This window comes from Bufo bufo, chromosome 3 (genome assembly GCF_905171765.1).
Source record: "Bufo bufo chromosome 3, aBufBuf1.1, whole genome shotgun sequence".
Lineage (NCBI taxonomy): Eukaryota > Metazoa > Chordata > Amphibia > Anura > Bufonidae > Bufo > Bufo bufo.
Genome location: NC_053391.1, coordinates 111448165 through 111475237, shown reverse-complemented (window position 1 = coordinate 111475237; position 27073 = coordinate 111448165).

Sequence of the window (27073 nt, the reverse complement as noted above, 5' to 3'; positions counted from 1 at the left end):
CTGTATGCAGTGTCTACGCAAAAAAGTACACTGTATGTCAAAGATATTTTTTGGAAGCGCACACGTTACACTGCAGATGTGACGCTGGTAATGTCACTGTCCACAGCAGACACTGTCTACAGAAAAAGTACACTGTATGTCACAGATACATTTTTGAAGCGCACACGTTATACTGCAGATGTGGTGATTACATATACATACCTTTTTTGAAAGGCCCCAGAGGCTGCAACACCTAAGCAAGAGGCATTACTAACCAAAATCTGCCATGAAGACCAAGGAACTCTCTAAACAAGTAAGGGACAATGTTGTTGAGAAGTACAAGTCATGGTTAGGTTATAAAATATATCCAGGAGCACCATCAAATCTATCATAACTAAATGGAAAGAACATGACACAACAGCAAACCTGCCAAGAGACGGACGCCCACCAAAACTCACAGATCGGGCAAGGAGGGCATTAATCAAAGAGGCAGCACAGAGACCTAAGGTAACCCTGGAGGAGCTGCAGAGTTCCACAGCAGAGACTGGAATATCTGTACATAGGATGACAATAAGCCGTACACTCCATAGAGTTGGGTTTTATGGCAGAGTGGCCAGAAGAAAGCCATTACTTTCAGCTAAAAAGAAAAAGGCACGCTTTGAGTTTGTGGGAGACTCCAAAATGTATAGAGGAAGTTCTTTTGGTCCGATGAGACTAAAATTTAACTTTTCGGCCATAAAAGAAAACACTATGTCTGGCGCAAACCCAACACATCACATCACCCAAAGAACACCATCCCCATCATGCTGTGGGGATGTTTTTCAGCAGCTGGGAAAGATGGATAGTACTAAATACAGGGATATTCTTGAGCAAAACCTGTACCACTCTGTGCGTGATTTGAGGCTAGAACGGAGGTTCACCTTTCAGCAGGACAATGACCCCAAACACACTGCTAAAGCAACACTTGACTGGATTAAGGGGAAACATGTAAATGTGTTGGAATGGCCTAGTGAAAGCCCAGATCTCAATTCAATAGAAAATCTGTGGTCGGACTTAAAGATTGCTGTTCACAAGTGCAAACCATTCAACTTGAAGGAGCTGGAGCAGTTTTGCAAGGAGGAATGGGCAAAAATCCCAGTGGTAAGATGTGGCAAGCTCATAGAAACTTATCCAAAGCGACCTGGAGCTGTGATTGCCGCAAAATGTGGCTCTACAAAGTATTGACTTTAGGGGGTGAATAGTTATGCACATTGACTTCTTCTGTTATGTTGTCCTATTTGTTGTTTGCTTCACAATAAAAAAATAATAATAATAATTTTACTAGTTGTGGGCATGTTCTGTAAATTAAATTATGCAAATCCTCAAACAATCCATGTTAATTCCAGGTTGTAAGGCACCAAAATATGAAAAAAGTCAAGGGGGGGGGGGGGGGGTGAATAATAGCAGAAAACCCACACTAAAGCAAAAATCTGTCATTCCCCACAAAAAGGTACAATGTTATTGCATTTGACTGCCCCCCTCCACTCGACCAGCCTCTGGGCCCCACAGCAAGTGATGGCTGCTGTGGCTATAGTTATGTCCCTCGCACAGGATTTATGCTGCATGTTCATGTTTTTTTACCCTATTTTAATTCTACAGCTTTTACTTTTAGTTTTTCTTTGTGCTCAATGGCGAGCTTATGAAAGGATGTATATATAAATTTAATCCAAAACATTTGTGCTTTTAAATTTTTCCACCAGTTTTGTCACTTTAGAAATAGTGGGCTTAACTGGACCTTTGTGGCCTCCCACAGTCTGACAAATCTTTTATAATTTACACGTTATGGTTCAAATCTATGCCAGCTCATAGGTGTGCTAAATTTGATTTTCTAGTACAGGAAATGCCACAAAATGCTGAGTCTCTTAAAAAATTTGGTGCAAGTTACTCCAGTGCACTTCTTATTAAGACTAGTGTATAAAACACCAGTTGCCCCCCCAAAAAAACTGATTGAAGCAGGGATTTTATATACCAATAATTTATGCTCTATATAGTGCATTTAGGTAGTGCAGCATTTGTCTGCGGTTTTGCTGCATTACCACATCTACACAGAGTGAAAAACACAATTGGAACCAATAATTTCTACTCGTGTGATTTACCAGTTGCCCCCCAAAAAAATTATTGAGGCAGGGGTGTGATATACCTTCTTCCACAAATACTGCTCTTTTATAGGGACTTTTCTCACATGGTCATTTTGAAAATGACAATAGTGTTGCCATCTTCAGCCTGTGCTGTCAACGCATAAGTCGCGGTAAGCCCAACACTCACCTAAGGACGACCGCCTTAAGAAGGCACCTGGCCCCCCATCACCGAGCCCAGTGGGAGCAACACCGTCAGAACCCACAAATCCACACTCCTGGCGCTCACCGTCCTGCCTCTTCTCCTTCTCCTCTCTCCTCCCAGTTATCCTCCACTCCACCTTTCACCATGCCGTCGTCGCGTTCTTCTGGCAAAAGGCAGACTTCTTGCCCCAAATGTTCGAGCGAAAAAAGATGATGACGCTGGATAACCTTCTTGCCCAATGGCTGACCGCTGGCTTGTCAGAATTGCTAGTCCGCCAACTACTGACATATAAACTGGTGGACTCGGAGGCCTTTAGAAAATTTGTGACCATTGGAACATCGCAATGGAAGGTCCCCGGAAGGAAATATTTCTCCCAGAAGGGCATCTCAGAGCTATATGGTCACGTTCAGTGGCAAGTGAATGTATCTCTGGCACACAGTGTTGGTGCCAAGATACATCTGACCACAGACAGGTGGTCTAGCAAACACGGGCAGGGAAGATACATAACTTTCACTGCCCACTGGGTGAACCTTCTAATGGCCGTCAAGCATGCAACCTGTGGCACTCGTGTAGATTTGGTGTTACCGCCACGGATTGCATGCAGGCCTGCCTCTTCTTCTCCTCCTCCTACTCCATCCTCCCTCTCTTCCTCGGCTGACTCCTCCTCTTCCGCTGCTACCGTCTCTTCCGATGTGCCCCCCAAGATCCCCAGAACCTATTTGACGTGCCAGGTGAGATGTTGACATGCTGTGCTGCGTATGTTGTGCCTGGAAGCCAAGAGCCCCCCGGTCCTGCACTCCTTTCAGCTTTGCGGTCACAGGCAGATGAGTGGCTAACCACGCTCAATTTGACAGTTGGTAAAGAGGTGTGCGACAAAGGTGCCAATCTGCTGAGCACGTGAAACAGGGCAAAATGACACACGTGTGCCATGCATGGCACACGTCCTGAACTTAGTCGTGCAGCGATTCATTGCCAAATACCCCAGGGTCTAGGACGTCTTGCGGCAGGCCAGAAAAATCTCTGGCCATTTTAGAAGATCTTACATGGCCATGGCTCGCTGACATGCAGCAGTGACACCACCTGCTTGTCAGACATCTGATTTGTGACTGCCCGACGCGATGAAACTCCACCTTGTATATGCTTGATAGGCTGCTCCAGCAGAAACGTGCAGTTAATGACTACCTGTACGAACTCTGCGGCAGGACAGGTTCTGGGAGCTTGTTTTTTTTCACCACGCCAGTGGCCGCTCATGCGCGACGCATGCAGACTTCTGCGGCCATTTGATGAAATCACCAAACTGGTCAGTCGCAGCCAGGGCGCCATCAGTGACATCGTACCTTACGCCTTCTTTCTGGAGCGTGCATTGCGTCGTGTCATTAATCAAGCTGTCGAGGAGCATGAGCTGGAAGATGAGGAAGTTGCAATGCTCGATGAATTCACAGGGGGGGCTACTCCATCTGAGACAAGTCAACAACAGGAGTCTGAAGAGGAGTCAGAGGAGGATGGTGTCGGGGCAGAGGAGGAGCAAGAAGAGCATGCTTTAAACATTTCTGGGATCCCTGGTGTTGTCCGTGGATGGAGGGAGGAGAACGAAGACAACATTATCCTGGATGATGAGCAGGAGCCAGGCCACTCCACCGCTTCCAGTTTAGTGCAAATGGGGGCCTTCATGCTCCAGTGTTTGAAGAGGGACCCCCATATAAATCACAGAGGGCTGTCAGAATGCAGCACTTCCAGGCCTTGCTTTGAGAAATGCTGCATTCTGCTTTTGTTGGCACTGGCAGAGGAATTTCCACTCACAGAGAAACAGTTGCGGGTAACAATCCAACAGCGCATGGAAGAAGAGGGCGGTTTGAAGATGTGATGGTCACTTCGGATATTAGATCATTCTTGCAGCCAACCCATCAACAGCCGTCCTCTGGATCCAGCCTCAGGGAACGTCTAGACCGACAGGTGTCCGACTACATCGGGTTAACGGTCGATGTGGACGCTCTGAGAAGCGATGAACCCCTGGACTACTGGGTGTGCAGGCTTGACCTGTGGCCAGAGCTGGCACAATTTGCCATGGAACTGTTGGCTTGTCCCTCGTCCAGTGTCCTGTCCGAAAGGACGTTCAGGGCAGCAGTGGGGATCATGACCGATAAGCGCACTCGCCTAGCTAACGACAGTGTGGACTACCTCACATTTCTAAAAATATATGAGGCATGGATCTCGGAGTAATTCAACACATGTGACGAGTTGACCATGTTTGATTGAATTTCCTCATGACAGCCCACAAATATCCACCACCACCCAGAACAAATCATGGTCCCTGTCTTAGGTAAATACAGCGGCATAAAAGGCCTTTTATATCCGTTGAATGCCTAATTTGTGGTGCCTGTGCTGGCCTACAGTTACATATTTATCCTGTGACCACCTAATGTACCTCCAGCCACAGAATCCAAAGTTCTTTGCTGTCAGGTGAATGCCTATTGTTTAATTTTTGTGGCCTGTACTGGCCGACAGTTATATATTTATCCTGTGACCGCCTAATGTCCCGCAAGCCACAAAATCCTACAAAGTTATGTGCAATACTTAGTGCACCAATCACTAATATCTCATGAGACCTTATAAAATGTGAAGTTGTGTGTACCACAATAAAATAAATCGCATCATTAGGTATTTTCCCAATGGCGCTGTCACGTCAGGTAGGTAAGTGGGGAAATAACCAAACACAGGAAAACAAACAGAACAAATGACTAGGCCCAAAAGCTAGTGAGAAAAGGATCAACTCCTAGCGATCCCTAAAAGTTTTCCCTAAACTGCTGTGCCCATGTGCATACCGTAATGGTGGATTTGCATATGCCCTCGTGCCTAAATCAATAAACCCTGGGCAAACCCTAAGCAGTAGGGAAAAGGGAAGAGGCAACCTGCTTCTTCAAATCCGTAGGAAGCAAGCGTCTCCCTAGAGGCCTAGATAAAAGATACAATGGGAAATAACAGAGGACTTATCTAGAGCAGAGCTGGAGCAGACGATCCACCACACATCCAGAGCTCACAGGAAAGAACTATAACCCACACAGGCCACTGGGGGAAGGAGGGATAAATAGCCTCACTAACAATCCAACCCAGTACACCTGAGGGAAGGTGAATCCAGCTCAAACCCAAACTAAAACAAACAGAGAAGTCAGACATGTGCAGCCAGTCTGACAGACCTCCGCACATTCACAGGGCAAGGCGTGACAGGCGCTGCATATACAGCGATTGTTATAACATGTATGTGAAATGTAATCAAATAAACTGCTTTAATGTCAAATTACTTACAGTGATCAGAAATTCTTTCTACAACATCGCAAAATTGTTACCAACCATCTTTTCTGATCGCATCCAACTTCGATCTGGTGGAAACCCAGTTGCTGTAGTAGGTTGCGCCTATTTTGCGCATGCGCATAGGCGAAAATTACATTGACGATATTTCGCATTGAAAAAAATAATGAATGGAGATAGCAAATTCGAATAATACATCTGGTATGTCACTGTCCATGTTGTGGGACTATTTGCGCACTTCTAGTAAGTATTTGGTGGCTGCAAATATGACCTGAAGGTATTCCAGGTTCGCCTGCCTTTAAAGTGAATGGGGCCCGCCGCGAACTTGCGGTTCGCGAACCGTCCTGGCCTATGTCCGTCCATCACTACAAATGACCGGGGTAAAGCAATTTCAGATGTGTTATGAGAAATTAGAACTCATTTGAAGAGACAATTGTGTATAGAACAGTCGAAGTAGAAACTGGAAGACGATGAGCAGCAAAATTTATGTACAGTATACAGTCAGGAAATTGTGAAACCCTTTGAAAGACTTGAGGATTCAAAACATCTAATTGTAGAAAAGCACTGTATACAGTAGGTGCAAAAAATAAGTCAAAGCCTTGCACATGGTGTGTGCTAATGCTTCATTGGGGATGTTTTATTTTTCATTTATAAGCATATAACTGTCTACTGTGTGGAGTCTTCCAGGATTTTAATATTGATGGCACCAACTCGCAACTCTGCCTGTCATCTGGTGCCGGAAGTGAACGCCCAAACCACATAGCTCCCATCCATTGTGTAGTGGACAGAGCTGATAACTGCAGCACTGTTCCTACTGAAGTGAATGGGAGCTGCAGGGTGTATCGGACCCTGACCAATCAGATATTTATGGCCTATCCTTAGGATTGGCCATCAGTATTAAAATCCTGGAATTCTTATATCATGTCCGTACAATTACATAAAGGAATACAAAACATAAAGGAATGTGATATTTGGTCTTTATGGAGTAAAAGATATTTTTTATAAATTGAAGTATTTCATCTTTCACTGTCTGTTGTCATCGAGAGCGCAATAACAACTCAATGTTCGTATAACTCTGCATTTTGTAAGAATGTGAAAATTTATCAAGAAGCAGTCTTCTTTAAGCCATGCTTTTTCTTTTATTATGTTTCATCTCTGCACAAATTGCAAATTACTTCTCTTACCACTGTATCAGCATGAAATAATCGTTTGAGATTGCTCTGGGTTTCCAGCCTTAATTGGCTATTCGGAGTAGATTAAGATTCTATATTATCTTTCTGCATAATTACTGTGGCCAGGAACAAAATAACTGTAGAAATGAGCTTCTATATTTAAAACCCACAACCAGCATTTATGCTCATTCATGTTGGATTGTTACATGGATGAAAGGGAAATAAACATTAGCATAAAAGTCCAATTCAAAATACAAGGTTACTGAAAATGCTTTTTTAGTCCTTGTAGAAATTGACAGTCTATGCAAGTCTTTGGATTTCTTCACATTCAGTTTATTGACTGTGCACCATTAGTATAGGTATTAGTGCCTGCATTCAAGTATCTACTTAATTATTATAATACAATGAGAGCAATTTGTAGATTCTCAGGCAGGTTTCCATAAGACTGAAAAATTCCACAATAATTTACCACAAAAAAATTCAAAAAATAAATAAAATTATCATCATGGTGCAGGAGAAACTTAACTCTGGAATGCAATGACTGAGTCTACAAGGATGGAACACTGGCAGAGATTGTAAAGGATTGTGTAGGTGATGCCCTTTTATATAAATCTATGAACTAATTATCTCCATGTGACCCATACACATTTGGCCTTACTGTAAATGACCCCATTGTTGATGCTATATGTCCTTAAATGTGCAACTAATGCCCTTTTTTGATCATTCACTAATGCAGACATTTACTAATGATACTAATAAAGCCACTGCTGAAATATTCTAAATTTGTTTTTTATCAAGACAATGTGGAAATCTGCCAGGACCAATTCCACCAGGAGCTAACAGACCAGTGCTGTAGTGGAGATGCCCCTTCTGTCAAATGCCCATATAACCAGGCTCTGTAGCCAAAATGCTGCGTTTTATGTGATGGAACTTTGTCCTAAGTTTTAGTGTTGTTTTTTTAATTTTTTTATTCTTTGTTTAATGTTTATTGTACTAGTAACCTATTAATGATAAAAAAAAAAAAGATAAAACTATCCATGTGTAGTGACTAGTGATGAGCGAGCACCAAAGTATTCGGGTGTTTGGCCCGAAAACATTGCTATATTTTAGTGCTCGGCCGAGCACCTGAGTATAATGGAAGTCAATGGGAGACAACCAGGCACCCCCTGATCGGAAGAGAAGAGGGTGTCTGCTTCATAAAAAAGTTAGAAATTGATGGAAACCGCATTAAGAGAATAGCTGGATGCATTTTAGACTCCTATTATGTATGATATATAATAGACAACCACACAAAGGCTATATGCCAAAAGCCAGGTATGTGCAAGCCATCAATCTATCCATGAGACAGATGACAGGCTTAGTCAGCATACCTTACAATGGCAGCCTTGTGCACCATGAGATATTCCAAACCAGCTCTCATCTGACTGAGAACCAGTAAACCTCAAAGTTATTTAGCATCTGTTGGATGGCTTGGGTTGACCTGCACACCTAGATCAATATCATTAGGGTGACAAAAAGTTTTCAGATTGTCCTAACATAATATTCAATAACCTTTCTATACAGTTTTGTTATATAAAAACTAATTTGCATAAACATGGGCATATGGGAAAGGCATGCAAATGAGCAGAATCTGCCTTGTTTTTCAGCTGTTATAAGACTATGAAAACCAATAGATGGCACTATTGAGTTATGAACAGCGCCCACTATTGGTTTCACAGTCTTAGGACAAGTCTAATGTTCTTGTTAGACGACTATGAAAAGAATAGAGGGCGCTGTTTATAACTCAATAGCGCCATCTATTGGTTTCATAGTCTTCTGACAAGAATATTATACTGAGTCTTATGACAAGCTTATTAGTGTAGCCTTTTGCATGGAAAATTTGCGATAAAAATTTACGATTAGAAAAATTGCAATCTACACTAGGATGATATCTGACACTGGGAAAGCTGGGTAATAACTTGCGATCTACACTGAGTTATTACCCAGCTTTTCCAGTGTCAGATATTATCACAGACTTACTACATAATTATTACATAATATTCGTTATATAGCTATATATTTGTTTTTTAGAATATTATGAATATTCTAAAAAAGGAATATAGAGCAATATAGCGAATATGATCTCAGCGAATAGTCTTGTCATAACACTATGCAACTAATAGAGGGCACTGTTTACGAGAGATTCTGCTCATTTGCATGTCTTTCCCATATGTCCATGTTTATGCAAATGAGTTTTTACATGACAAAACTGTATAGAAAGGTTATTGAATTATTATGTTAGGACAATCGGAAAACTTTGTCGCCCTAATGATATTGATCTAGGCGTGCAGGTCAACCCAAGCCATCCAACAAATGCAAAATAACTTTGAGGTTTACTGGCTCTCAGTCAGATGAGAGTTGGTTTGGAATATCTCAGTGCACAAGGCTGCCATTGTAAGGTATGCTGGCTATTATCTGTCGCATGGATAGATTGGGCACATACCTGGCTTTTGGCATATAGCCTTTGTGTGGTTGTCTATTGTATGTCGTACAGAATAGGAGTCTAAGACGCATCCAGCTATCCTCTTAATGCTGTTTCCAAACCATTTTGATGGGGTTTCAATCAATTTCTAACCTTTTTTTATGAACCAGACACCCTCTTCTCTTCCGAGCAGGGGGTGCCTGGGGTTCTCCCATTGACTTCCATTGTATTTGAGCACCCAAATTATTTGGCCGAGCACTTGGATTTGCAGAGCATAGCGATGCTCGAGCCAAACAGCAGTTTGGCCGAGCATGCTCGCTCATCACTAGTAGAGACAGCAGGGAAGCGTGGTAAATACCATAGTAATCTATCGTCCATCCCTACCATACTCTCATACATTACTTGTGAGGAAATGTGTGTAGCTAGGTCCAAGTGGCAGATGAGAATCTGCTAAACTATCAAAGTAAACTATGGCACTTACTATACTTCCATACATCACTTTGTGAAGAAATGTAGCTAGGCCAAAATGGCAGCATGGAAGTATTCTAAGTTCTGTAGATTACTATAGTGCTTACCAAAATTCCATGCTGCCACTTGAGTGCAGCTCCTGCAAAAGTGAACTCTGAACAGACCCAGTTGGAGACAGTAGCAGGGAATCAACAGAGGATGCCCAGTCCCCACTGCCACAGAAGCATGAGGAGCCCTCGCTCTTTGGCCCATCTAGCAGAAAAGATGTGCTTACCATTATCATCTAGAGACACAGAAGAGGGGGCACATGTTGCACTATCATGGATATCCAGCTGCCAAGGAACATCCTCCCTTAAGGTGTCAGGAAGTACTCTGCATAGAATTTACAGATAGCCAGTTCTGACATTCCAGGTCTTTCACACAGTGTCTGGTTCAGAGTGACCAGTGACATGGTCAGGTATTCATCAAGATCAACATATAGGCACGCACCATCATAGATCCTGTTGAAATAGTGGAGGATCACACAGACTTGGATTACCATGAGCACATTATGTGGATCCATCTGTATTGATAACATAAACATACTCCATTAGATGGAAAGTATTCTGAAAGTGCACTCAAACTAGCAGGCTTGAATGTGTGCAACAATGACAAATGGAAGATCCAACCAGTAGTGGATCACAGTGGTTCTGTGCTGTTCACTCATACTAAAAGCCGTGAAGATGACCTGATATTGACAGCTACAAACTGATAACTTCTGTCAGTCAAGGCAATGGCACTACAGAGAAATACCAGGATCTTAAGTGGGGCTGCTTCACATGGATGTGTTTGCCATTCCTTGCCCCAATACAGTTCGGAAACTGCAATGAATTGAAGAAGTAATAGGAAGCCATTCTTCCAGCTTAAGCAGTGGCATCAACGCCTCTCTGAGTCTCTGCCAGATCAGTTCACTTGGATGATCCGCAAAATGGTGGAGGTCTCCAATAGGAACTCAAAATGCTGTGACATAATTGAGTTGCCAGTGACTAGTGTAGAGCGCGAATATTCGTATTACAAATTTTTATCGCGAATATCGGCACTTTGAGAATTCATGAATATTTAGAATATAATGCTATATATTCGTAATAATGAGTGTTATTATTATTTTTTTAAACACAGTACACATCAGGTAATCATCCCTCCCTTCTAGCTTGTGGGCCAATGAGAAGGCTTTGTCACAGCTTAGCAACATCCCTAGCAACCAATAGAAAAGTTGCCTACCCCTTACTACATAAGAACCTCCCCAGCAGCTATTTTCTAAAGTTTATTGCAGTTATGAAAGAGACAGCAGTGTCATTGCTGTGCTCTGTGCTTTGTTGTATTACATTAGACAGTTAACATATATATATATATATATAATTCAGATAGTTAGGAGGAGATAGTCTGTGTAGGTTAGATTGATCTATAGTGTAGCTGATAGGTTCTGCTACATACATGCTACAGACATAGTGCTGTGATGTCACAAGTTGCACGTATTGCGAAAAAATATGCGCATCATTAATTGCCGAAAAGTGCAAATATATTGGAGCACTCTATCTGCATATAAAGCTATTCTAATGTTCTGCTGTGCCAACCATTTTATGCAGTCTCAGGAAACTTATACCAGCCTGAAAAATGTAGCATAAGTGACCCACGCTTGTATTTCGTGCGCATTACGCTAATATTACATTGCCGATTTTCGAACTCAATTTATAATCTCCAATTCTCGAATTCGCAAATATATGACGAATATTCTACAAAATATTTGTGAAATATCGCAAATTCAAATATTGCCCCTGCCGCTCATCACTACCAGTGACTAGAAATATATGTAAAAAAAAACAATCAAACGAACAATCAAACATTAGAAGACTAATGAGTTATAATTGTTAATACTCACGCTGTCAGTGTGAAATGTCCGCAGTGGTCAAAGGGGCCATTTTCATGTCTGGTTTCCCTAAAATGGTGATATAACAAAGGGGGCCATTTGTGGTTCTAGTAAGATCAGGGTCACATAGTGGCAAAGGGTAAAAGTCAAATTTACATTTCTGCTAGCTTCATCAAGATGACATTGAGGTAAGAAGTAAAAGAGACTTTTATAGTTTTAATACCAATCAGGGTGGCATGGTGGCAAATTTTAAAGGGACAGTATGAGTTCTTACCTCAGGTTGATGATGAGACATTCCTCAGGAACCATGCAGCTTCACATGTTTGTGCCCTGGAGAGAGACAACAGGTTGTAGGTCTTCCAGCAGGTGGGCAAAGGTCAGTATCAACATGCGGCAGAAGTTAAGGTCATGGTAGAGTGTATGAAAGTATCTTTTCCTTGTCTGAAGAGAGACAGTGGGTTAAAGCAATGTCCTCTCGTAGATGCAATACTTCTCTACAAAATGAAAATACTGGACATATGGAACGAATGCCGAAGCAGCTAGGATAGATTACGGACCCAAAAATAGACACTTGGATCTGTTTTGTGGATGTAAAAATGGAAATTGTGCATGAGGCTTTTGAATGGCATCTAAATTAAATTAGGGCATCTCAACGAATTGATTGTTCATTGGTATCTTATTGTTAATGGACATGTGGTTTGTCTAAAAATACATGGCTATTAACAAGTAGTACTAGTAAACACTTAGGGGGTCATTTACTAACATAAATGTGCCCATTTTTAACGTATTTATGGTGCAGATTGTGGCAGACGTGCCATGCCACGTGAGATTTTGCTGTGGCCATGGTGGCATCTTCGTGCTTAAATGGATGAGATAAGTGCAATTTCTTTTTATTCAGCAACCCCTAAAATGCCTTAATACTGATCTCAGATGCCACGATCAGCAATGAACGCAGCATCCGATGAGTTCAAGGAGGGGGGCGGGGGGGGGGTTGTGAAATGTTGACATATATGTATCAGCATTTGTATTACTATATATATATATATATATATATATATATACACCTAAAGAATTATTAGGAACACCAAACTAATACGGTGTTGGACCCCCTTTTGCCTTCAGAACTGCCTTAATTCTACGTGGCATTGATTCAACAAGGTGCTGATAGCATTCTTTAGAAATGTTGGCCCATATTGATAGGATAGCATCTTGCAGTTGATGGAGATTTGAGGGATGCACATCCAGGGCACGAAGCTCTCGTTCCACCACATCCCAAAGATGCTCTATTGGGTTGAGATCTGGTGACTGTGGGGGCCATTTTAGTACAGTGAACTCATTGTCATGTTCAAGAAACCAATTTGAAATGATTCGAGCTTTGAGACATGGTGCATTATCCTGCTGGAAGTAGCCATCAGAGGATGGATACATGTTCTCATTCTGTTTACGCCAAATTCGAACTCTACCATTTGAATGTCTCAACAGAAATCGAGACTCATCAGACCAGGCAACATTTTTCCAGTCTTCAACAGTCCAATTTTGGTGAGCTCGTGCAAATTGTAGCCTCTTTTTCCTATTTGTAGTGGAGATGAGTGGTACCCGGTGGGATCTTCTGCTGTTGTAGCCCATCCGCCTCAAGGTTGTGCGTGTTGTGGCTTCACAAATGCTTTGCTGCATACCTCGGTTGTAACGAGTGGTTATTTCAGTCAACATTGCTCTTCTATCAGCTTGAATCAGTCGGCCCATTCTCCTCTGACCTCTAGCATCCACAAGGCATTTTTGCCCACAGGACTGCCGCATACTGGATGTTTTTCCCTTTTCACACCATTCTTTGTAAACCCTAGAAATGGTTGTGCGTGAAAATCCCAGTAACTGAGCAGATTGTGAAATACTCAGACTGGCCCGTCTGGCACCAACAACCATGCCACGCTCAAAATTGCTTAAATCACCTTTCTTTCCCATTCTGACATTTAGTTTGGAGTTCAGGAGATTGTCTTGGCCAGGACCACACCCCTAAATGCATTGAAGCAACTGCCATGTGATTGGTTGACTAGATAATTGCATTAATGAGAAATGGAATAGGTGTTCCTAATAATTCTTTAGGTGAGTGTTTATATACTCTCCAAAGAACGAGGCAGCACTTCCAGATTTCGGTGGCAGGGTGAAGACAAAGGCCTCATTGAGTAGGCCGAAACATTGCTGGGAGTGAAGTTTTTTGGGTCTTCACCCTGCCACCGAAATCTGGAAGTGCTGCCTCGTTCTTTGGAGAGTACATATCGTGGAGGAGAAGCCGACCTCTGTGAGGAATTGCACCCAGTGCACACTGTCTGACTGTGCTGCTGCGGTATTTGTTATTTTATATATATATATATATATATATATATAAAACTGTTCAATAAAAAGAAATGTGAAATAGAACAAGGTCAAACAAAAAATGCATTCCAGATTACTGCAGACTTCATATACTGTAGTTCATTGATGGCTTTCATCTTCTTAAGAATATCAATTTTTCCACTGGGTTTCAAGGCGTATGTATCTAAAATTGAATATATATTCTTACAGGAACAAATCCATCCACTGCCAGTGCATACAGACACTTGATTCAATCTTTCTAGGCCTAAGGGTCTTCCATCACAGTAAGTCATTACTCAAGAATGCACTTGATGCTCTTCTGTGACGAAAAAATTAAACAAAAACTTTGACTATTTCTCTATCATGTTCCTTCATCTAATTACAGTGAAAGTACCTAAAGGATTCACTTTTGGGAAAATATTAATCTTTGAGGAAAGAAGATGGGTAAATCAATTAGAGTAGCAGATATAGCAGTCCAGGGATTCATTTCACATTGGATATCGGATAGATCATAGATTACATAAAAAAGATGTGCTAGGTAAATTTATTTCAAATAACATATATTTAGCAAATATTTTTTAAAAATGTATTAATAATAATAATTGTTACCAATACTTTGTTTCCTTAAAATAGGTGATAATACATTATTTCATGGTCATATTTAAAGGGGTTGTCCGGGCTTTTACTATTGATGACCTGTATTAAGAGATGGCGCGCGCAGTGCGTGGGTACTGTCTCCCTTCTATCTTCTTGTCCGCTGCTGTCTATGGTCTTTGCTATAGACCTCAGCAGTAGATAGAAGGGAGACAGCAGCAGTAGATCGGAGGGGGCGCGGGGTGTCGGACCCCTGCCGATCTGATATCGATGACCCATCGATGAGGATGGGTCATCAATAGTAAATTCCTGTACAACCCCTTTAAGTGAAAAACCAAAACATTTTTGTATTTTTAGCTCTTAGGATTTATGGGCTAGTATATTGGTATGCTTTTCATTTGTACATTAATCCAAGCAAGCTCTGTTCACAAAAAAGGAAAATCTCTGAATTGACATGTACAGTCAGTGACATTTCAACTGTATCTCATACAGCTGTATATATCACCTATTGACTTCTATTGTAGAGAAAAACTACTGTGCTTTTCAATACAAAAACCTACAAAAACAGAAGCTATATCAAAGCAAAAAAAAAACAATTTTATTAATGTCAATCGCAAACAATACATCTAAAAAACATGATGAGTTCACAGGAAGGAAGACTCAGTGTTATGGATTATTGGTTTCTTTAATAATTATATATATGTCCAGGTGTAGTGTCCCACTAGGTAAGGGTGGGCACTACACAAGGGTCACGTGTTACTCCTACTCCTAAGGGACAGTAATATTATATTTGACCATGTATGTTAATGTATTTTCTGTGTGCTTTTGTATGCAATGTTTCCCCTGTGTCATGCATAGCAGGCCTATGAGCGTGTAGTTAGGCATCCTAGACACTAGAGGGAGATAGAGAGCCCCTAGTATAAATGTTCAGGCCCAGACAGGGAGGGGTCACAAGTCTGTAGTCAGGAGTCTGTGGACTCAGAAGTGAGAAGGCATCTTAGCCAGAGATATGCTGAGGGCCTCCTCCTGACATGCAGCTGGATAGTCCAGGCTGCTAGTTGCTACCAGGAGGCTAGTGAAGAACTCTAGCCTGCCTGTTGATAGTGAGCCTCAGTTAGCTCAGAAGATTACCCCAGTAGTAGGAATGTACCTCCTGGGAGAAACCTGCAGCTTCCCTCACAACAGGAACAATACAACCAGCTCAGATAAGTAACCTGATGGGCAGAGGTACTATAACATAACAGCAAGGGTCAATACGGGAGGAAGATTTATTACCAAGGATTAAAGCCAGCATTTAGGTATCCGGGCCTTGGGATCCAGCCAGCTAGAATAGCTGAGGGGATAGAGCAGCCTTGACTGTGAAGCATTAACTGTTTACCCTCCAAGTATCTTGCAAGATTGTTACCTGTCATATTAAGAAGTAAACCTGCTTGTGAATGATATGATTCAAGGGACTGCATAACCAACTGTCTGTATAAAGTTTGGACTGTTTCCCAAGTAAAGCAACGTTTGGCTCACCATATCATCTGTGTACCTCACTTATTGCTACTGGAAACCGGTGTGCCACCGTTACAGGCACTGGCATCACGATCCTTAAAGGGACCTTGCCTTAGGCACTCAAAATACCTGCAACATCCAGGGCACCGGATTCACCATCAGGTCTGGTCCCTACATCCAGAGTGTGCCCCAGAGGAACTCGTGTCTACCTCTCCTTCACTGCCGCATGCCTGCCCAGGGTTCTCCTCTAAAAAGTGAGTAACCCTCGATTGCCCATAACCATGACCTCACTATCGCATTACCCTGCAAGTCTGCCGTGCTTCACAGTGATGTCGTCTTTCCTGTGATTTGATCATGTTTTTAGATGTATTGTTTGTGATTGAAATTAATAACATTTTTAGTTTTTAGTTTTAACATGGCTTTTTTTGTTGTAAGTTTTTGTGCTGTGCTTGGAGCTAGAATACCGGTTACATTTGGTCTATTAGGTACACTTGAATTCAGGACATGTAGAGATGTGATGTGACATTATGACCGTACTGTTTACTGTGAGGCATATTTATTGTTTTCAGTACAGTGAAAAAAGGCAACCGTTATAGCATTTGTCACATCCATTATACCCTATGGTAATATCATATTTTCCAAAAATGGAATGTGTACTACAAATATAGCATGGAGTGAAAATATACTGAAGAGAGAAAAAATTTGTGAAGATCCTTGGGGCAGATTTGCAAAGACTGACATTCCATACACCAGTATTTGGCAATAAGCCATTGAAGTAAGAGGCACTGAATTTAGTAAAACCATGCAGTCCATGAACCCCAACTGAAATGTACACCAACTATGGACTCATGTACATATCAGCTATAATGTATACCAATTTTCTAGCATAAATTATGATACATTTGTAGTGCCAAGGAAGTTGAGAGGCAGAAAATAACAAAAAGATGCCAATTTTTTTGCAAAAATGTGGATTGTGTGAAAATGTACAAGTTTTGTACGAAGGAAAACTGAAATAGATTAAATAATTTCCCCATTTGTGCACTTGTATACTGTACATGCTGGGTAACTGGGTGGCCAAGAGCTAGTGCTATCTACAATATTCATAACCTATTTTCCAGTGTATTAAACTAACTTGACTTTACCCTACTCTACCCTGTTTTTCCGTTTTCCCAGGAGGCCGAAGTTGCAGATTGTAGCTGATACTTTTTGGTACCACATCCTAGGAGGTTCCAAGCAAGCAAATCTGGTACTATTAAGGTCATGTGACCACACTGCTGACTAGTGATTGGTCCAAGAGAGTTGTCACTACTTTCTTTCAGGTACACTGAGGAATTAACATACCCAGAGTGAAAAACTGCATGATACCAAAACCAACTAGAGGTGAGTAGAGTAGGATATTGCCAGCACCTGACGTGGAAAAGTGGCTTATATACAGTGCATTTAGAAAGTCTTCAGACCCTTTCACTTTTTATTTTATTTTATGTTATGGCCTTGTGTTATAATAAAAAAAAAAATAATATCTAAATTCCTCCATCATTTTGCTCTTAATACCCCGTAATAAGAAAGTGAAAACAGACTTTTAGAAATGTTTGCAAATTTATTAAGAAGGAAAAACTACAATTTTGCCCAGATATAAGTATTCCATTTACAATATACAAAAAGATACGTATCCAGTGGCTCAACTACACCCTGGCATGGAACAGGTGCACAGACCTCTAGACACACCCAGATAATGCAATCCACACAAAATAATCAAATTGTGAAATAATAAAAACTGCCTAAACCATGTTACAGGAGCTATTTGAACTATTTAAACAATGGATTCCTACACTTGGGCTCAAGTTTGATTTATTACAACTACATATGAACATTCTTTGACTGACATTTAGAGATGGCCTTGCTGTTCGCCCGGCAGTCATTTTGCGGCGAACTTTGCGTGTTCGCGATTCGCCGAACATGCGAACATATGGAAATATTTGCACCCGCCATATTATTTTACATTGTGAAGAACTTTGACCCATGACACATCCATCAGGTGGTACAGGACAGCCAATTGAGACGGCCACATAGGTGGGCAGTACAGAGCGGTGTAATACGCTTATAATATACTTTTATGAGTCAAAAACACATAGCTCTATATAGTGATCACCTGGAAGTCAGGGGCCTAGGGGCCATTTTTATATAGGGTAAGGTTCTGGACGGGGTCGCTCTTATCAGGGCGGGTGGTCTGTGGTTAGGCTATCAGGGCCAGAATAGCACCCCCCTGTAGTGCAATATCAGGGACAGTTCTTTGCCCACCCTGTCCTTCAATACCACATCATCATCTAGCCCAGGGATAGATGTTTTTTGCTTTCCCTCCAGGATTCATGGATGTGCACTGGAACCCCCCGGATTGTGGTAGGACATATAGTTTCTGATTTGGTTCCGCTGAGCACCTGATTTAGTGCCGCCGAGCACTTGTTATTGCCTACACCACATCTATGCTTTTTGCTTAACTTTAATAATTAAATTTATTTTCATTTTGAGGGATATCTTTTCCGTTCACACGTCCGCAAAATGGGTCCGCATGCGTTCCGCAATTTTTGCATCCATTCATTTTCAATGGGGCCGGAATGTGCTGTCCGCATCCGTATTTGCGGATCCACATCCGCACTTCCGCATCCGTGCTTCCGTTTCCGCAAAAAAATAGAACATGTCCTACTCTTGTCCGCAATTGCAGACAAGATTAGGCATTTTCTATTATAGTGCCGGCGATGTGCGGTCCACAAATTGCGGAATGCACATTGCCGGTGTCTGTGTTTTGCGGATCCGCAAAACACTTACGGACGTGTGAATGAAACCTCATAGTAACATTATTAAAGGTTATGTTTTATCTTCATGTATATTCTAATGGATTGCCTTCCTTGTACAATGTTATAATATAGTTTCTATGTTAGAAAGTATATTATAGTAATTTGTATTGTGCGGCAGTTGTGTGCGGTTCTGCTGCAATACTGCAGGTATATAGAGGGACAAGCGTTATTGGAACAAATAATTTCTACTGGTGTGATATACCAGTCGTCCCACAAAAAAAACTGATTGAAGCGGGGTGTTATATACCAATATACTTTCTTTATAGTGCATTTGGGTACTGTATAGTGCATTTGCGCATTCGCGCACGCGAAAATTATATTGCCGATATTTAGCATTTTAAAAAATTATGATTGGAGATCGCAAATTTGAATAATACATCTGGTATGTCACTGTCCATGTTGTGGGACTATTTGTGCACTTCTAGTAATTATTTATTGGCTGCAAATATGAGCTGAAGGTTTTTCAGGTTCGCCTGCCATTAAAATTAATGGGACCCGCCACGAACTTGCGGTTCGCGAACATTTGATCGCGTTCGTGAACCGTCTCGGCAGATGTTCGTCCATCACTACTGCCATTTATCATCAGATTTCTATACTTGAGCTCAAGTTGAATTTATTACAACTACGTATGAAAATTTTCTGGTCATTTATTCACGGATTTGGTATACTACAGATATTGATGCAATTATAGGTTTATTTATTAATGTTATTATGTTGGATTGATTTTTATAAGTTTTTATAGGGTTAATCAAATAAATACAATTTTTACATATATCATACAGAGTTTTTTGCATTTATCCATACAGCACTGGATAGTGTATGACAGCCTATTTTTTATTAATTCACTATTTGCAATATACAATTGAAACTCGAAAAATTTGAGTATCATGCAAAGTTCATTTATTTCAGTAATGCAACTTAAAAGGTGAACCTAACATATGAGTTAGACTCATTACATGCAAAGCAACATATTTTAAGCCTTTATTTGTTATAATTTGGATGATTATACAGTCCTGATCAAAAGTTTAAGACCACTTGAAAAATGGCAAAAAATCATATTTTAAATTGTTGGATCTTAACAAGGTTCCAAGTAGAGCTTCAACATGCAACAAGAAGAAATGAGAGTGAGACAAAACATTTTTTGAGCATTCAATTAATTGAAAATAACGATTAAACTGAAACAGGCTGTTTTTCAGCTGATCAAAAGTTTAGGACCACATGCCTTTAAAAGGCCAAATCTGTGCAAAGATGTGGATTCATTGTCATTTTCTGTCAGGTAGTCACACGTTGTGATGGCAAAGGCAAAAAAACTCTCCCTTTTTGAACTGCGACCCGTGGTCAGGTTGTTGAACTGCATAAGCAGGGTCTCTCACAGCGCGCCATCGCTGCTGAGGTGGGACACAGTAAGACAGTCATTTGGAATTTCTTAAATGATCCTGAGGGTTATGGAACAAAAAAGTCAAGTGGAAGACCCAAAAAAATGTCATCAGCACTGAGCCGGAGGATCCAATTGGCTGTCCGTCAAGACACTGGACGATCCTCGACCCAAATTAAGGCCTTTACTGGTGCTGACTGCAGCCCCATAACCATCAGACAGCATCTGAGACTGAAGGGCTTCAAAAATAAAAAAGTCTTCAAAGACCTCGTCTCCTTGAACTGCTCGTTTGGACTTTGCAAGAGAGCACCAAACATGGGACATTCAAAGGTGGAAGAAAGTTTTATTCTCTGATGAGAAAAAATTTAACCTTGATGGCCCTGATGGTTTCCAACTTTGCTGGCATGACAAGCAGATCCCACCTGAGATGTTTTCTACGCGCCACAGTGGAGGGGGCGCCATAATGGTCTGGGGTGCTTTTTCCTTCAGTGGAACAATGGAGCTTCAGGAAGTGCAGGGGCGTCAAACGGCTGCTGGCTATGTCCAGATGTTGCAGAGAGCATTCCTCATGACTGAGGGCCCTCGTCTGTGTGGTAACGACTGGGGTTTTCAACAGGACAACGCTACAGTACACAATGCCCGCAGGACAAGGGTCTTCTTCCAGGAGAATAACATCACTCTTTTGGCCCATCCTGCGTGTTTCCCTGATCTAAATCCAATTGAGAACCTTTGGGGATGGATGGCAAGGGAAGTTTACAAAAATGGACAACAGTTCCAGACAGTAGATGGCCTTCGTGCGGCCGTCTTCACCACTTGGAGAAATGTTCCCACTCACCTCATGGAAACGCTTGCATCAAGCATGCCGAAACTAATTTTTGAAGTGATCAACAATAACGGCGGAGCTATTCATTATTGAGTTCATGTTTGGAAGTTGGATTTCTGTTTTGGGGGGGGTTTAGTTTTTTTTTTGGAGGTGTGGTCCTAAACTTTTGATCAGCTGAAAAACAGCCTGTTTCAGTTTATTTGTTGTTTTCATTAAATTGAATGCTCAATTTTTTTTTTGCCTCACTCCCATTTCTTCTTGTTGCATGTTAAAGCTCTACTTGGAACCTTGTTAAGATCCAGCCATGCTAAATATGATTTTTTGCCATTTTTCAAGTGGTCTTAAACTTTTGATCAGGACTGTAGCTTATCAAACCCCAAAGTCACAATTTTGAGGTACCCTTTGCTCAGGGGGTATGGATTAATTAGCTGACTAGAGTGTGACACTTTGAGCCTAGAATATTGAACCTTTTCAAAAAATTCCATTACTGAAATAAATGGACTTTTGCACAATATTCTAATTTTTTGAGTTTCACCTGTACACCTTGATTGGTGTCGACCTGTTGTAATTTCAGTTGATTAAATATGATTAAAAAAGACACCCCCTTGTCTTTATAAGGTCTCACAGATAACAATGCATATCAGAGTAAAACCAAGCCATAAGGAGGAAAAAACTGCCAGTAGAGATCGGAGACATGATTGTGTGGATTTACAGTTCTGGATTAGGTTACAAAAAATGTTCTGCTCCACTAAAAGTTCAGTGGCCTTGGTAATTCTTAAATGGAAAATAATTGGAGAACAACCAGAACTCTTTCTAGAGCTGTCCACCCACCAAACTAAGTCATTTGGGAGAAGGGCCTTGGTAAAAGACTTGACAAAGAACCCAATGGTCACTCTGCCTGAACTTTAAAGGTATTATCTGCAGCATTCCACTAGAAATGAGTGAACAATTTCGTAACAAGCCGGGTTTGTTAGGAAATTTTGTCTGGCAGATGAACCAGTGCCTTTTCAGGTTCATTTTGGATGAATCCAGTAAAACAGCATGCAGCGCCATTTAACTGCACAGGTCAGTGGGGAAAAGCACAAGGGAGGAAGGAGAAGGATGTTCACATGACCCTGAGAAGAAGTAGGGGCCGGGGGGGGTTGCCCTCTTTGACCCACAGGCCGAGTGTCAAGATACAACTATCCCTGCCTACAGTCGTGGCCAAAAGTTTTGAGAATTACATAAATATTGGAAATTGGAAAAGTTGCTGCTTAAGTTTTTATAATAGCAATTTGCATATACTGCAGAATGTTATGAAGAGTGATCAGATGAATTGCATAGTCCTTCTTTGCCATGAAAATTAACTTAATCCCAAAAAAAAACTTTCCACTGCATTTCATTGCTGTCATTAAAGGACCTGCTGAGATCATTTCAGTAATCGTCTTGTTAACTCAGGTGAGAATGTTGACGAGCACAAGGCTGGAGATCATTATGTCAGGCTGATTGGGTTAAAATGGCAGACTTGACATGTTAAAAGGAGGGTGATGCTTGAAATCATTGTTCTTCCATTGTTAACCATGGTGACCTGCAAAGAAACGCGTGCAGCCATCATTGCGTTGCATAAAAATGGCTTCACAGGCAAGGATATTGTGGTTACTAAGATTGCACTTCAATCAACAATTTATAGGATCATCAAGAACTTCAAGGAAAGAGGTTCAATTCTTGTTAAGAAGGCTTCAGGGCGTCCAAGAAAATCCAGCAAGCGCCAGGATCGTCTCCTAAAGAGGATTCAGCTGCGGGATCGGAGTGCCACCAGTGCAGAGCTTGCTCAGGAATGGCAGCAGGCAGGTTTGAGCGCATCTGCACTCCCAGTGAGGCGAAGACTTTTGGAAGATGGCCTGGTGTCAAGAAGGGCAGCAAAGAAGCCACTTCTCTCCAAAAAAAACATCAGGGACAGATTGATCTTCTGCAGAAAGTATGGTGAATGGATTGCTGAGGACTGGGGAAAAGTCATATTCTCCGATGAAGCCTCTTTGCGATTGTTTGGGGCATCTGGAAAAAGGCTTGTCCGGAGAAGAAAAGGTGAGCGCTACCATCAGTCCTGTGTCATGCCAACAGTAAAGCATCCTCAGACCATTCATGTGTGGGGTTGCTTCTCATCCAAGGGAGTGGGCTCACTCACAATTTTGCCCACAACCACAGCCAAGAATAAAAGCATGGTACCAAAACACCCTCCAACAGCAGGCTACTTCCAACAATCAACAACAGTTTGGTTGAAGAACAATGCATTTCCTGCACGATGGAGCACACCGTGCATAGGCAAAAGTGATAACTAAGTGGCTCGGGGACCAAACTTTGGACATTTTGTCCCATGGCCTGGATAACTCCCCAGATCATTAATCCCATTGTAGAACTTGTGGTCAATCCTCATAGAGGCGGGTGGGCCAACACAAAACCCACTAAATTCTGACAAACTCCAAGAAGTGATTTATGAAAGAATGGGTTGCTATCAGTCAGGAATAGGCCCAGAGAAGTTGATTGAGAGCATGCCCCAGTCGAATTGCAAGGTTCCTGACAACGAAGGGCCAACACTGCAAATACATAACTCTTAGCATCAATGTCAAGTAATTGTCGATAAAAGCCTTTGAAACGTATGAAGGTGCGTTTGTAATTATATTTCACTACATCACAGAAACAACTGAAACAAATATCTAAAAGCAGTTTAGCAGCAAACTTTGTGAAAACTAATATTTGTGTCATTCTCAAAACTTTTGGCCACGACTGTACTTGTCGTGGCCAAAAGTTTTGAGAATGACACAAATATTAGTTTTCACAAAGTTTGCTGCTAAACTGCTTTTAGATATTTGTTTCAGTTGTTTCTGTGATGTAGTGAAATATAAGATATATGCTATGACCCCATAACTGGTTGATGGTCCCTATACTACGGATGTGAGGGAGCGACTTCTAAACAATGAATAAATGAACAGACACAATAAGAGTAGTTGTACGGTACCATGGACAAAAGCCAGTCATTCAACGAAGTGCCAAGAATGCCAGAGGCAAACGAGAGAGACAGACATGCCAGAAGTCAAAAACCAGGAGAGCATCAACAGACCAAATTGCCAGAAGCCAGAAAACATAGTCACAATACCAAATCCAGAAGTCACAGCCAAAGTAAATGCAATAGCACCAAGGGGAGCCAGAGGAACAGAAATTCACTGGCACACGCACACACAGGAGACAGACTTATATGAGAGCTGGAATTTATCTCCAGCTGGCTTTCCCTACACGTCAAGCCGGAGCTGTGAGATGAAAAAACCTACTTTAATGGCCCCAGGCTGAGAGGGCTGCATACAATGTAATTTCCCCTGGCTACCGGACGCCACTGCTGCATCGAGGCAGCACGGGCCAGGGGAACTGAACCACCAGACAGCCTGGATGAGCCAATCAGCGCTGCAGCAGGCAGGGAGGTGCCCTTGGCAGAACCATCAGAACATCATTCTGTGTTGGGCTGTGAATGAGGGTGAATGGGTCTTGAAGTGTCTAACAGAAAAACCGATCTTATGGACAGTAAAAAGCCACAATCAAGCCTTCTATTTTACTGCCAGGGACATTGAAGGGAAAGGATACTGTAACAGCGGCTGCTATGCCGCTGCTGTTCCATGCTTACTGCCACAGAGTACCAGGCGATGTTTTCAGCGGTGATCTGCTGCCAGTGTTTCCTTTCAGCCCTGGCCACAGCAGGCTTGCTGCTTGTTTCCTGCAGCATTTCATTAAGGGCCGGCGCACGTCACTTCCTGTGCTTTATGGGTTGGATCATGTGACCTCGCTGACCAATTCTAGCCCTCCTGCACATATATAAATAGCTCAGCCCCCTTCCCAGATGCCTCAGTGTCAAGGTCCTTGTGTTCCTGTGTTCCTGACTCGTTCTTGTATTCCTGGACTCTGCTAGTTGTTTGATCTCTGCCTGCTTGCCTTGACTCTCCTGTTGCCGACCCAGATTGCCTGACCTGTGCCGTCTGCCCTGACCTGTTGCCTGTTTGACTTCACCTCTGCCTCATCCTTTGGTCCTGCACGGTCCTGCAAGGTTTCTCCTTGTTACGACTCAGCCTGCTGACAACGCCTGTACCTCTGGTACTTTGCTCAGGTACCTCTTGGTCTGCCTGGACCAGCTGCCTCGTGTGCCAATCTTCCTCAAGAGGTAGCAACCTGGTGTTCCCCTCGGAAAGGCTATCCCACCATCAGGGTACTGTGAAGATCGAGGGATTCACTTAGACAAACGCCCTTAAAGGAGGTAGGACACATGGCATAGTGGGTTCCAACCACTGGTTCGTGACAGATACAATTAGAAAGAAGACGAATAGTCTAGAATAGGAAAGGCAGGGAAAGGTCTCAGCCAGGGAGTGAAAAAGTGAGGACCTGAGGCTGGGTGGGCATCTTAGCACAATTGCAGATGCTGCAAAACCTCAAAGCAGCTACTTGCAAGGACATTTTTTTTGCCCATTTTAAACCGAAATTATTATACATTTTTTATTTTTTGTAGTGGGGGGGGGGGGGGGGTATCAGCTTAAAACTATACAACACGTGTTTCACTCCAGAGGATAGATGTAGCATTTGAGATCTCAGTGAAATACTAGTTCAAACTCTGTGTCAGGGCATATAGTTAAATGTGGTTTTGCTTTAGAAAAAAGCTCCTCAGGGTAGCAGAGGATAACATTTGTGAGTGATAATGTGACATACGTACTAGGCTGAAATCTGAGTATATGCATCTCTGCACAGTTCAAATGTAATTTTTCTTTGTTAAAGTGGTAAAAACAGCATATACCGTGTCCTTATAATAGGAAAATTATTTTTCACTGTACATAGCAGGCCAAAATCCATGTGTGGGTGGATCTCAAACAGTTGAAATGTAATATTTTTTTTGGGGGTTGATGTTTGGGAACACACCACATTCATAACGTGTCTTACATTAAGGAACGTAGTGCAGGAACATATTTTTCACGTGGACATAGCAGGCAGGTAATCTGACTGTGAAGGCATAAATTTGTACTTCTTGGTCCCCCAACAAGCCACTTTATTTTTTTTCATTTCCATAACATCGTGTGTGTTTAACACAATTTGCCCCCGAATAGGGACAATTTTTGAAGCTTTGAAATATGAAGAATCATACACATGTGACGGTTGCAGTGTGTTTTTAAACATGCTATTTGTTAACACCGTCAAACGTGCATTTACCCATAGCTATGTATGACATTGTCATTCAGACTTGCATTACTATTGCTGTCATTGTGTTCAAAAGAGATACCATGGTTTCGTAAAAGTCCTAAGAGCAGGGCCGGTGCAAGGATTTTTGCCAACACAAGTGAAGCTACATTTTGGCGCCCCCCCCACCAGAACTCGGTGGGGGTGATGTAAAAAGGAGGGTGTGATGTCACGTGTTAGGCCAGTGATTGGCTCAGCGGGAAATCACTGGCCTGACACGTGACACAGCTGCAGACACTGATTGGCTGAGTGAAAAGGTCCCCAAACTCTTGTCGGGAGCCTAGAGAGAAGATACTAGGGCCACACAGAGGAGAACAGCCGAGGGTGGGCGGTTTTTTAAAGTTTCATTTTTCCGCCCCCCCCCCCCCCTTTTGGCTCGGCATCTCTGCACCCTAAGGCAGCTGCTCTTCTGCCTTATTATAGCGCCAGGCCTGCCTAAGAGACTAGAGGATGTATATTTTAATTTTCTAGTTTGGCCTGAATCGATTGGGTTTAAATCGAACTTTTTGATAAATTCGGCGAACCTGAACCATAACGGAATCTTGACAGGTTCCCTCATCTTTACATTCCACTAATCTGGGCTTTAAAGCAGAGCGGCAAAGAAGGAGCCTTTCTCATTAACCACTTCAGCCCCTCTAGCTTAAACCCCTTAATGACCAGACCTACTTTTTACAATTCTGCACTACACTACTTTCACGGTTTATTGCTCGGTCATACAATTTACCACC